The sequence below is a fragment of the Dipodomys ordii genome, unplaced genomic scaffold, assembly GCF_000151885.1.
Source record: "Dipodomys ordii isolate 6190 unplaced genomic scaffold, Dord_2.0 Scaffold11, whole genome shotgun sequence".
NCBI lineage: Eukaryota > Metazoa > Chordata > Mammalia > Rodentia > Heteromyidae > Dipodomys > Dipodomys ordii.
This window is the reverse complement of record NW_012267227.1, coordinates 10,852,126-10,863,485: the sequence shown is the minus strand read 5'-3', so window position 1 is coordinate 10,863,485 and position 11,360 is coordinate 10,852,126. Positions and strand designations below refer to the sequence as shown.

The window sequence follows — 11,360 nt, the reverse complement described above, 5'->3', positions numbered from 1 at the left end:
TGCAAGCATGAGGCCCTGGGTTCGATTCCTCAGCACCACATAAACAGAAAAAGCCGGAAGTGGCGCTGTGGCTCCAGTGGTAGAGCGCTAGCCTTGCGCTGAAGAGCTGAGGGACAGCGCCCAGACCCAGAGTTCAAGCCCCACGACTGGCAAAAAAAAAGAAAAAAGAAAGAAAAAAGTCCAAACAAAGCCTACTTCCACACTCCTGAACAAAGAAAAACATTGGTTTACTGATGTTAGCAACATCTGGAAGGAGAGGCCCTGAAAGGCGAATCAGCAATAATTAATTCATCTGTTCTAATTAGCCATGACAAAAACAGCTCTGTCTCCCATTTGCCTATACTCTCATTAAAAGGTAGATCTAACAAGAAAACAAAAGCCATCTCTTATAAGCAACTATTTTGTGTCGATGCTAAAAAGAAACCATTCAAAGCTTAATTAGGAAATCACAATAACATGAGTAGAAGCATCAGCCCCAGGAGCTGGCCAGCATGTATGAAAGGATGAAATCACCTTCTGGCGTTACATTTATTGTCTAAAGCTTGAGGTATATAATATTTGCCTCACCAAAAAAAAAAAAAGAAAAAGAAGAAGCAAAGTCTAGCTTTTTAGAATGAATACTTCTCAATAGAGGGAAATGCAAAGTAGAAAGTATGCAAGAAAGGGAAATTGAGAAGATAGATATGATTAAGGACTAGTATATACATTATGAAAATGTCACAATGAAACACATCAATATTTATAATTAATATGCACTAATAATTACAAATTTTAAATGAATGACAACACATTTAGATAAGAGAACGTTTAGGCTGGGAAGATGGCTCAGTGGTAGAGTGCTTGCCTTGCATGCATGAGGCCCTGGGTTCGATTCTTCAGGAGCACTGGCCTTGAGCTAAAGAGCTGAGGGACAGCGCCCAGGCCCAGAGTTCAAGCCCCACGACTGACAACAAAATAAAATAAAAATAAAGTGTTTTGTTGTTGTTGTTTTGTCCGTTGTGGGGCTTGAACTCGGCCTGGGCGCTGTCCCTCAGCTCTTCAGCTCAAGGCTAGCACTCTACCACTTGAGCCACAGTGCCACTTCCAGTTTTCTGGGTGGTTTATTGGAGATGAGAGTCTCACGGATTTTTCCTGCCCAGGCTGGTTTTGAACCATGATCCTCAGATCTCAGCCTCCCTGAGCACCTAGGCCAATTTGAGTAGCTGGGATTACAAGCATTAGCCACCAATACCCAAACAAACTGCATTATTAATGTATGCTAGTTAATTTTTTTAATGCTGTTCATTTATTTGCTGCAGACAAGGTCAGGAAAAAAAGATCAGAAGCAGGGGTATCAATATCAACCCTATAGATACTAAAAAATAATAATGCAATGCTACAAACAACTCACTATACATAAATCTATGTCACTAACCACAAAAAGACCCAAGATCAACTATATTACCATAACAGTGTTTTCACATTTCATCATGTTTCTAAAACCTTCTAAAAAGGAAACTCCAGACCCCAATGGTTTCAATGGCAAATTCTACTAACATCACTTGTCAATGTTCACAGCCACACTATTGACAGAAGACAAGATATGGAAACAGCCCAGATGCCCTAGAACAGATGAGTGGATCAAGAAGATGTGAAATAGATATAGGTATGGATATTTATTAGAATTTTACTTTCAGGGAATGGATGGGCTTAGAAAATATTATGTTAAGCAAAGTAAACCAGGCTCACAGAGACAAATAGCACATTTTTCTCTCATATGTGGAAGTTAGATCTAATATACAAATATATACAATAACATATATATGCAAATGCACAAACAAATTGACTTCAGGATAGTATACTTAGGGAAGGAGTCTAACAGTGTAACTCTGCTGAACAACTTGTTCGGCAAAATGATCATTAGGAAATTGAAACATGTTCAGTTGGGGAGAAAGGGCAACAAGAATACACATGGAGGAAGAAAGAGTAAGCAAATATAGTCATTATATTCAATGTATGCTATGTAAAAACTGAACAATGTAACCTGAAGGTAGAGATGGAATGGGGAAATAAGAGGGAGAATGAAGGGCAAGGTAACATTATTCAAGCTGTATTATACTCATAACCTGACTTCTAGAATTGAAATCCCTTTGTACAACTACTTAATATTTTTAAACATGTACATAAACAAGTGGGACTTATACTAATAACAGAAGGCCAATTCTATCTTCAGAAATCAGTTATCCAAGCCGGGCGCTGGTGGCTCAAGCCTGTAATCCTAGCTACTCAGGAGGCTGAGAAATGAGGATCGTGTTTCAAAGCCAGCCCAGGCAGGAGAGACTGTGAGACTCCTATCTCCAAAAACCACCAGAAAACCGGAAGTGGTGCTGTAGCTCAAGTGGTAGAGTGCTGGCCTTGAGTTGAAGAGCTGAGGGACAGCGCCCAGGCCCAGAGTTCAAGCCCCAAGACCGACAAAAAAAAAAAAAAAAGAAATCAGTTATCCATCCTTTTAATAATATAGGAAAAGCAAGTGACAATCATTAAGATCTCTTTAAAAAATTCAGCAGTCCTCTAGGTCTTAGCCTCCTGAGTAGCTAGGATAACAGACATGAGCCTGTGAGTTTTATAAAGATTAATGAAGTGGATAAATATGTTGAGAAAAAGAAAACATAAAGAGAAAAGAGGGCTGGGAAAGTGGCTCAGTAGTAGAGCGCTTGCCTTGCATGTCTGAGGCCCTGGGTTTAATTCCTCAGCACCAATAAGCAAAAAGAAAAAAGCCAGAAGTGGCGCCATGGCTCAAGTGGTAGAGTGCTAGCCTTGAGAGGAAGAGCTGAGGGACAGCCCTCAGGCCCAGAGTTCAGGCCCCATGACCGGACCCAAAAAAAAAAGAGAGAAGAGGCAGTACAATAGATGCTATAGACTTTAAAGAGGCAGACAAGGACTGCTATAAGCAACTTCATACTAATAAATTGGAAAACCTAAAAGAAAGGAAAATAAACTCATAAAAAAGCTATCCAAACCCGGCACCAGTGGCTCACGCCTATAATCCTAGCTACTCAGGAGGCTGAGATTGAAGATCACAGTTCAAAGCCAGCCTGAGCAAGGAAAGTCCATGAGACTTTTTTGGTGGTGGTGGTGATGGTGGCGGTGGTGGTGGTGGTCGTCATCGGGCTTGAACTCTGGGCCTGAGCACTGTCCCTCAGCTCTCAGCTGAAGGCTAGAGCTCTACCAGTTGAATCACAGCACCACTTCCAGTTTTCTGGTGGCTTATTGGAGATAAAGAGTTTCAAGGCCTTTCCTGCCCAGAAGACTCTTTGTCTTCAATAAATCATCAGAAAACTGGAAGTGGTGCTGTGGCTCAAGTGGTAGAGTGGTCACCTTGAGCTGAAGAGCTCAGGGACAACACCCAGGCCCACAGTTTAAGCATCACATGTGACCAAAAAAAAAAAAAAAAAAAGCAATCCAGCCAGGCACAGGTGGCTCTCACCTGTAAATTTGTCTACTCAGGAGGCTGAGCTCTAAGGATAGCCAGCCCAGGCAGATAAGTCCCTGAGATTCTTTTTTTTTTTTGGTCCGGTTGTGGGGCCTGAACTCTGGGCCCAGGCGCTGTCCCTCAGCTCTTCAGCTCAAGGCTAGTGCTCTACCATTTGAGCCGCAGCACCAGTTCTGGCTTTTTTCTTTTTTTTGTTTATGTGGTGCTGAGGAATTGACCCAGGGCCTCATGCATGCAAAGCAAGCACTCTACCACTGAGCTACCTTCCCAGCCTGTCCCTGAGATTCTTATCTCTAATCACAGGAAAAGCTGGAAGTGGCACTGTGGTTCAAGTGGTAATACACTAATCTTGAGCAAAAAGGAGTTCAGGGACAGTGCCTAGGTCCAAAGTTCAAGCCCTAGAACTGGCACACACACACACACAAATTATATACAAGCACAAACACAGTGACAGTAATCCCCAAATTAGGTTTATATTTTAACTAGATCTATGAAGAGAATAAATAAAAATAGACTAAAGGAGAAAAGGCAGGGAGAGCATTTAAGATCCTACCGCCAACAAAGTGAGGTAGTTCAAGTCTGTAATCCTAGCTACTTGAGAGAAGGAGACCTGAGGATCAAAGTTTGAGGCCAGCTCAAGCAAAAAGCTCATAAGGCTTCTTATAACAGTGGTACCTATTATCCCAACTACAGAGAAAGCACAATGGCTGGGCTCAGTTATGCACACCTGTCATCCCCCACACACAAGTAAGAGGATAGACGCCTAGGCTGACCTAAGCCTCAATCAAGACTTCTCAAAAATGACCAAAGGCCGGGCACCAGTGGCTCACTGTAATCCTAGCTACTCAGGAGGCTGAGATCTAAGGATCACTGTTCAAAGTCAGCCCAGGCAGGAAAGTCCATGAGACTCTTATCTCCAATAAACCACTAGAAAACCGGAAGTGGCACTGTACTCAAGTGGTAGAACGCTTGCCTTGAGCTGAAGAGCTGAGGAACAGGGCACAGGCCCAGAGTTCAAGCCCCATGACCAACAACAAAAAAAAAGACCAAAGGAAAAGGGAGCTAGAGGTGTGGCTTTCAAGTGGTATGGCACCTACCTAGTGAGAGTGAGGCCTTTAGTCTGTAGTACCACTAAAAAAGTGTACCATTGCCAAACCTCTCCTGGGGGGGAGGAGAGGGGGTGTAAAATCGCCTCTACTTTAGATCAACATTCATCCACATAAAAGGAGTGATACAAGATGCCACTGGGAGCTGGGCACCGGTGGCTCACACCTGTAATCCTAGATACTCAGAAGGATGAGATCTGAGGATTGTGGTTCAAAGCCAGTCCAGGCAAGAAAGTCCATGAGATTCATCTCCAATAAACCACCAGAAAACAAAAGTGTCACTGTGGCTCAAGTGGTATAGAGCACTAGCCTTGAGCTGAAGAGCTCAGAGACAACCCCAAAGGACCAACAAGAAAGAAAAGAAAAAAGAAAAAAAAGATGCTACTGGATTACATATCACTTGAATACCTCCTGCTCTTAAATGTACAGAGTCAAGGTCAGAGATGATGTGGAAAACTGCTAGCATATCACAAAGCCAAAGCTATACCCAGGAAAATTTCAAGAACATTAATCTTGAACTACATGGTATCTGTGAATGGAGAGTAAAATAATAATGTTGGGCTGGGAATGTGGCTTAGCAGTACTTTCCTAGCATGCATGAAGCCATGTTCGATTCCTCAGTACCACCTAAACAGAAAAAAACAGAAGTGGTGCTGTGGCTCAAATGCTAGAGCACTAGCCTTGAGCCCAGAGAGGCTCAAGGACAGTGCCCAGGCCCTGAGTTCAAGCTACAGGACCACAAAAAAGAAAAAAAAAAAGATGATGTGTGTGTGTGTAGTTTTTTGTTCTTTTGTTTTGGGGGTTTTGTTTTTTGTTTGTTTGACGAGCTGAGGACTAAAATCAGGACCTTGCACTTGCCAGGCAAGTGCTCTTCCTCTTCCTCTGAGCTAAATCCCCAACTTGTGCCTGTCTCTGCCCACTTGCAAAATGGACTTATGATCTCAGATTTCCTAGGTTTCTCCAGAAGTCACTGGAAGAAAACATCACTGATGACTTAGTATAATTAAATGGTACTACTCCCAAGAGGAATCAATAGTTAAAGGAAATGAAGAAAACTTACTTAAATTAACAGAGCCATCTGTTTTATCCCCTTCTAATGCCCCCACCAAAATGCCTATGTCCAATGTTAAGAGAAGTCTGGCTCTATCCAGCAAACTCCTTTATACCTACTGACTCCTGTACCACTAACAATGTAAAATAAAAACATGATTTTTGTTCTTTAGAACCGGGGAAAAAGAAGAAAACCTTCAGTACTACCATGGAATGAAACAGTTTGAGAATAAGCAGTACAGGCAATGGTTGTCATATATATACATCAAATCCCAGCGTTTCAGGAGCTATCTCTATGAGAAGGAAAGACAGAGTTATATCTTCCTTATAAACTGTATCTGCTATCAGCTCCCATGTCATTTTATAGCATAGAGTTCCAGATCAAAAATGTGAGAAGATTCTACAAACTCCAAAAAAATGAAATCCTACAATTTCTATTAATTTTTAAAAAACCTGGTGGGGCTGGGAAGGTGGCTCAATGGTAGAGTGCTTGCCTTGCATGCATGAGGCCCTGGGTTTCATTCCTCAGCACCACATAAGCAAAAAGAAAAAAAAAAGGCGGAAGTGGCGCTGTGGCTCAAGTTAGCCTTGAGCTGAAGAGCTGAGGGACAGCGCCCAGGCCCAGAGTTCAGGCCCCACAACCGGACCCAAAAAAAACCAAAAACCTGGCAAGATAGAAACACCGATATTCTGTCACTATTTCCTTTTAAATAATGCTTTGCTTTTAATCACAGAAATTTAACTGGTCAAGCATGACTTATTTTTCCACTACACATTGTGGTTATTAACCAACATCCTGTGCTTTTTGATGACTGAATGCTTAGACTCTGATTTGTTCTAAAAGTTAAGATAAACTAATTATTATTTCTTTTTTTTTTTTTTGGGTCCGGTCGTGAGGCCTGAACTCTGGGCCTGGGTGCTGTCCCTCAGCTCTTCAGCTCAAGGCTAGCGCTCTACCACTTGAGCCACAGTGCCACTTCCGGCTTTTTTCTTTTTGCTTATGTGATGCTGAGGAATCGAACCCAGGGCCTCATGCATGCAAGGCAAGCGCTCTACCACTGAGCCACCTTCCCAGCCCCAGTAATTACGATTTCTAAACAATCTTTTTTATCCCAAATGCTTAGTAAATACTATTAAACCCCTATGGCCCCATCTCCTGTCCCATATTGCCTGAGACTGTGCCAGGCAAGTTCTCCATTACCTGCAATATCCAGCCTACCAAGAGCCCCTCCTCAGCTGTGAGCCCAGAAATTCACTGCTCTTCACAAATGTTCTGAACTGACTTCTTTCAGAGTCAGAAAATTAGTGTAGTGGGTGTGGATGACTGAAGTCAGGTGAAGTCACAAGTGAGGGGGCTCAAGTTGACATGGCCTCCAGTCCTACTTCACAACCACAGCTTCTGCTCCATTTTTTTTTTTTTGGCCCCCAGAAATACCTCAGTAGTCTACATCTCGCTATTCAAGGTCTAAATACTAAGAGAACACTCAATCTAAGAATTTCAATTGCAGATGTTTAAGTGATTTGCAAACTCAAACTATTCTGGGGAAGGCATCATTCCGGACCTTAACAGGATTCCTTGCCACCATAAGTAGGAAGGCTTAATTAATCTATAATCTATATATTCTAATACTAGATAACACTAAGTGAAAAACCACAAAGTTTGAAGCACTGTGTATCGTTGTGAGCAAATGAGCCAATGTATCTTGGACAAATTCCTTCTAAAGTTATTCCTTTTTTCCTATACATAGGTATTTGACACATATATGAGGTGGTTACATACTAATAACCAGTGACTGTGGAAACACTTTTCTGTCCAACTTCCTGACACCTCTGGCCAAAAGTAATCTCTTACATTTATAGAAAAGCAAATAAGTTTAAGGACTATTTTTCAAGGAAGTGATAAGCAATTGAGAAACTGACACTACCTGTTGCATATAGCCTCAAATCATTCACTTATTGGAAGAGTAGTTAGGAATAGCTTAAAGAAAAAACAAAGTATAAAAAAAGTTCAGACATGAGCCAGGAGCTGGTGGCTCATGCCTGTAATCCTAGCTACTCAGGAGGCTGATAACTGAGGATCACGGTTCAAAGCCAGCCGGGACAGCAAAGTCTATGAGACTCTTATCTCCAATAAACCACCAGAAAACCAGAAGTGGTGCTGTGGCTCAAGTGATAAGAGCGTTAACCTTGAGATGAAGAGCTCAGGGACAACAAGCACTCAGGCCCAGAGTTCAAGCCCCACAACCCACCAAAAAAAAAAAAAAAAAGCTGCTATTAACTGCCAAAACAAGTGAAAACCATCATAACTTAAGTATAACTGAATATGTCTTTAAAACTACTATTAAATGCCAAAACACAAATACAAATGATTACAGCTTACCTATCACCACTAAAACTACAGGCAGCACCGGGCTTGTCTGCTACAAACAGCATTATGTCAATACAGCACAAACTGAGACAATATGACATCACCAAACAATAACACACCCCAGCCACTAAGTGCAGTGAAATACATGGCACACTGTTTCCAACTATTACAATGTCATAAGCACCTGAAAAATCTTTTTTTTTTTTTGGTCGGTCGTGGGGCTTGAACTCTGGGCCTGGGTGCTGTCCCTCAGCTCTTCAGCTCAAGGCGAGCGCTCTACCACTTGAGCTACAGCGCCACTTCCGGTTTTCTGGTGGTTTATTGGAGATAGGAGTCTCACGGTCTTTCCTGCCCGGGCTGGCTTTGAACCGCGATCCTCCGATCTCAGCCTCCTGAGTAGCTAGGATTACAGGCGTGAGCCACCAGCGCCCAGCGCACCTGAAAAATCTTTAAAGAACAATTCCATTCTTCAAACATTTTCCAGTTTACAGACTTTGAGATAAACTATCCTATTCTGAAAAGCTTTTCAAGTTATCAGGAAACATATCAACTAAGAACTGGCTCACTGCAGTTTTTCTTTTATATCACATCTGCAAGACCTTACACACATACACAGAAGGGGTTCAAAGATGGAACTGTTTAGAAATAAATACACTACTGAAAAAAAAGCCCACCAGATGAGTAGTCACAAGACTCATTCCAGTCCTGCCTGGTCCTCTTTCAGTCATCTGATCCAGAACTAATTTTTGTTTCCATCTGATTGCTATAAAAAGCAAAGGGCAAGCTCTATGTAAATGAGTTTTATTTTTTATTTTTCCTACACAAAGAGTAGCCCTTAAACTTGTTAGTTGATTCTAGAGTGCTTGAAAACAGCCTGCTCTCATGTTTTAAGGAAATCTGTTTTCATAAAGCCCAAAAAAATCATTCCTAGTTTACAGCAAAATTATAACTGGATTAGTGCAGCATACAAACTATTAAAATGAGGTGGTGTAAAAATGAGTTTGTAGTTGCATTTGCCAAAGGTACAGTATAACAGTCACAGAGAAGCATCTTGAACCTGTTTAAATGTCCTGATGTAGCTAATTAGGAAAACTGCATTCTTAAACCAAGAGGGATATGTTAAAATAGTGTTTGAGGAAAACTATCCTAGCAGCTGTGGAGGATTAACTAAAGTGATCAGGGCTGAGTGTAAGGAAATCCATTTACAAGTTTTTATGTGAAGTAATACAAATAAGGTTCTCCAACAGTCTGTAGTGGTGACAGTGGAAATGAAAAGTAAATGTGGCCGGGTGCCGGTGGCTCACGCCTGTAATCCTAGCTACTCAGGAGGCTGAGATCTGAGAATCGCGGTTCAAAGCCAGCGCGGGCATGAAAGTCCGTGAGACTCTTATCTCCCATAAACCACTAGAAAACCAGAAGTGGCGCTGTGGCTCAAGCCGTAGAGCGCTTGCCTTGAGCTGAAGAGCGCAGGGTCAGCGCCCAAGTCCAGAGTTCAAGCCCCATGACCGACCAAAAAAAAAAAAAGAAAGAAAAGGGGTAAATGTGATAAGACACTGCAGTTAGCCAGACTTGATGATACAGTGAACCAGGGAGGTGGAAAAGGATTTCACAATGACTCCCAGAAGCTGAAGACAGATAGCCTAGGGCCTAACCTCCCCTGCCAAGCATTAAAGTTCTCAGACTTTTCCAGACAACACCTGTACCTGTTTAATTGTATATGCCAGCCCCACAGTGAAATAACATTCCACCTGTCAGTGGGAAATTACCCCATAGCCAAAGGTTACAGGTTTGTTTCTTGATGGAGATAGCTTGCCCTTGTAATCCTGAGTTCTTTACATACTAGGGAAACACACACACACACACACACACACACACACACACACACACACACACAAAAGGCTTAATTCCCCAAGGAGTCACCCATTTGAAGTCCAAGCTTAATTCTCTATGGGACCTCTGTCATGTGTACACAAAATACAGATAAGGCCAGAGAGAGTGATATGTGTGACAATGTCAGGAAAATCCTTTTTTTTTTTTTTTTTGGGTCCGGTTGTGGGGCCTGAACTCTGGGCCTGGGCGCTGTCCCTCAGCTCTTCAGCTCAAGGCTAGCACTCTACCACTTGAGCCACAGCACCACTTCCGGCTTTTTCTTTTTTCTTATGTGGTGCTGAGGAATCGAACCCAGGGCCTTGTGCATGCAAGGCAAGCGCTCTACCACTGAGCCACCTTCCCAGCCCCGGAAAATCCTATTTTTAAAGGATTCAGCTTAAACTGGAACTTAATCAGCTGGCTACATTTAAAACTTAATAAAGCCTGAAACAACCTTGTGGGGGTTATTTTTAATGATTCACAAAACATTAAAAGGCAGATAGTCTGTTCCAGGGTGCATTGCTACATGATTCTGCAGTTTTGCAGAGTTTTCTGTTTCTGCAATTTTCATTCTGCTAGAAGGCAGACATCAAAGGTTTTCCTCTTGTCTAAAAAACATATTATTTCCAACTTGATCAGGCAGAGTGGTTATCAATAACAATGTATATTTAATAGAAGTCTCTCTCTCTGCCCACAGATCCTTCTGAGGAAGCTGTATAGTTTCTTAATGCATATTATACCATGGGAGTGTGATTCGCCGGGACTTGTTTTGAACATCTCAGTCTCAAAAAAAAAAAAAAAGACTGATAATTCCTTTTCGTCTAGACCATCAGAGGTGGTTATGTTTACATACGCTTTCATCGCACATTTTTTAATCAAAAAAAAGAGAGAGAGAGACTGATGACCCCAATCTCAATAAGAAACATGTCTGTTTCCTCTTAGGCAATCAGGGGTGCTGTTATATTGACACACATTTTTGTTTATTTCAACACACACACACACACACAAAAGACTATCTTGCAAAGATTTTTTAAAATATTACCTATAAGGGGTTACAAGATAGCCAGCCCTCCAGACCACTGTCACTCTCTAACCCTTTTAATCCTGAATCGTGCAGGGGATCCTCCCTCCCTTCCCCCCCCCCACCCCCACACACACCCAGTAGATTTTTTTTTCCCTTCTATTTTCTCGGTGATGATTTCAGAGTCTGCATTATCAGGAGAGGATAAGAGTCCTATTAGCAGCAGATAACGGGAGACGGCATTATCAGGAGATCAGGGATTGGAAAGCCACTGGGCCCCAGAAGGCCACCAGAGCCCAACGGGCAAAGCGAGGGAAGTCTAGGCGCGCCGTGTCGCCTCCCCGGCTCCCAGACGACGACTCTTCCCTCTCTCCACCTCTTCCCTCCCCACCACCACCACCGCCCCGCAACGCACGGCAGGTGCCAACCTGGGGTGGGGGTGGGGGGAGTTCAGCCGAAGCCCCCACCGCAACC

General features: G+C 42.6%; 1 protein-coding gene across 1 annotated transcript in view; it reads right to left on the bottom strand.

The window, feature by feature from the left end:
• Positions 1-11,360, bottom strand: part of Dmxl2 (Dmx-like 2) — a 109,589-nt gene that overhangs the window by 97,701 nt on the left and 528 nt on the right. The gene's annotated exons all lie outside the window — the stretch shown is intronic.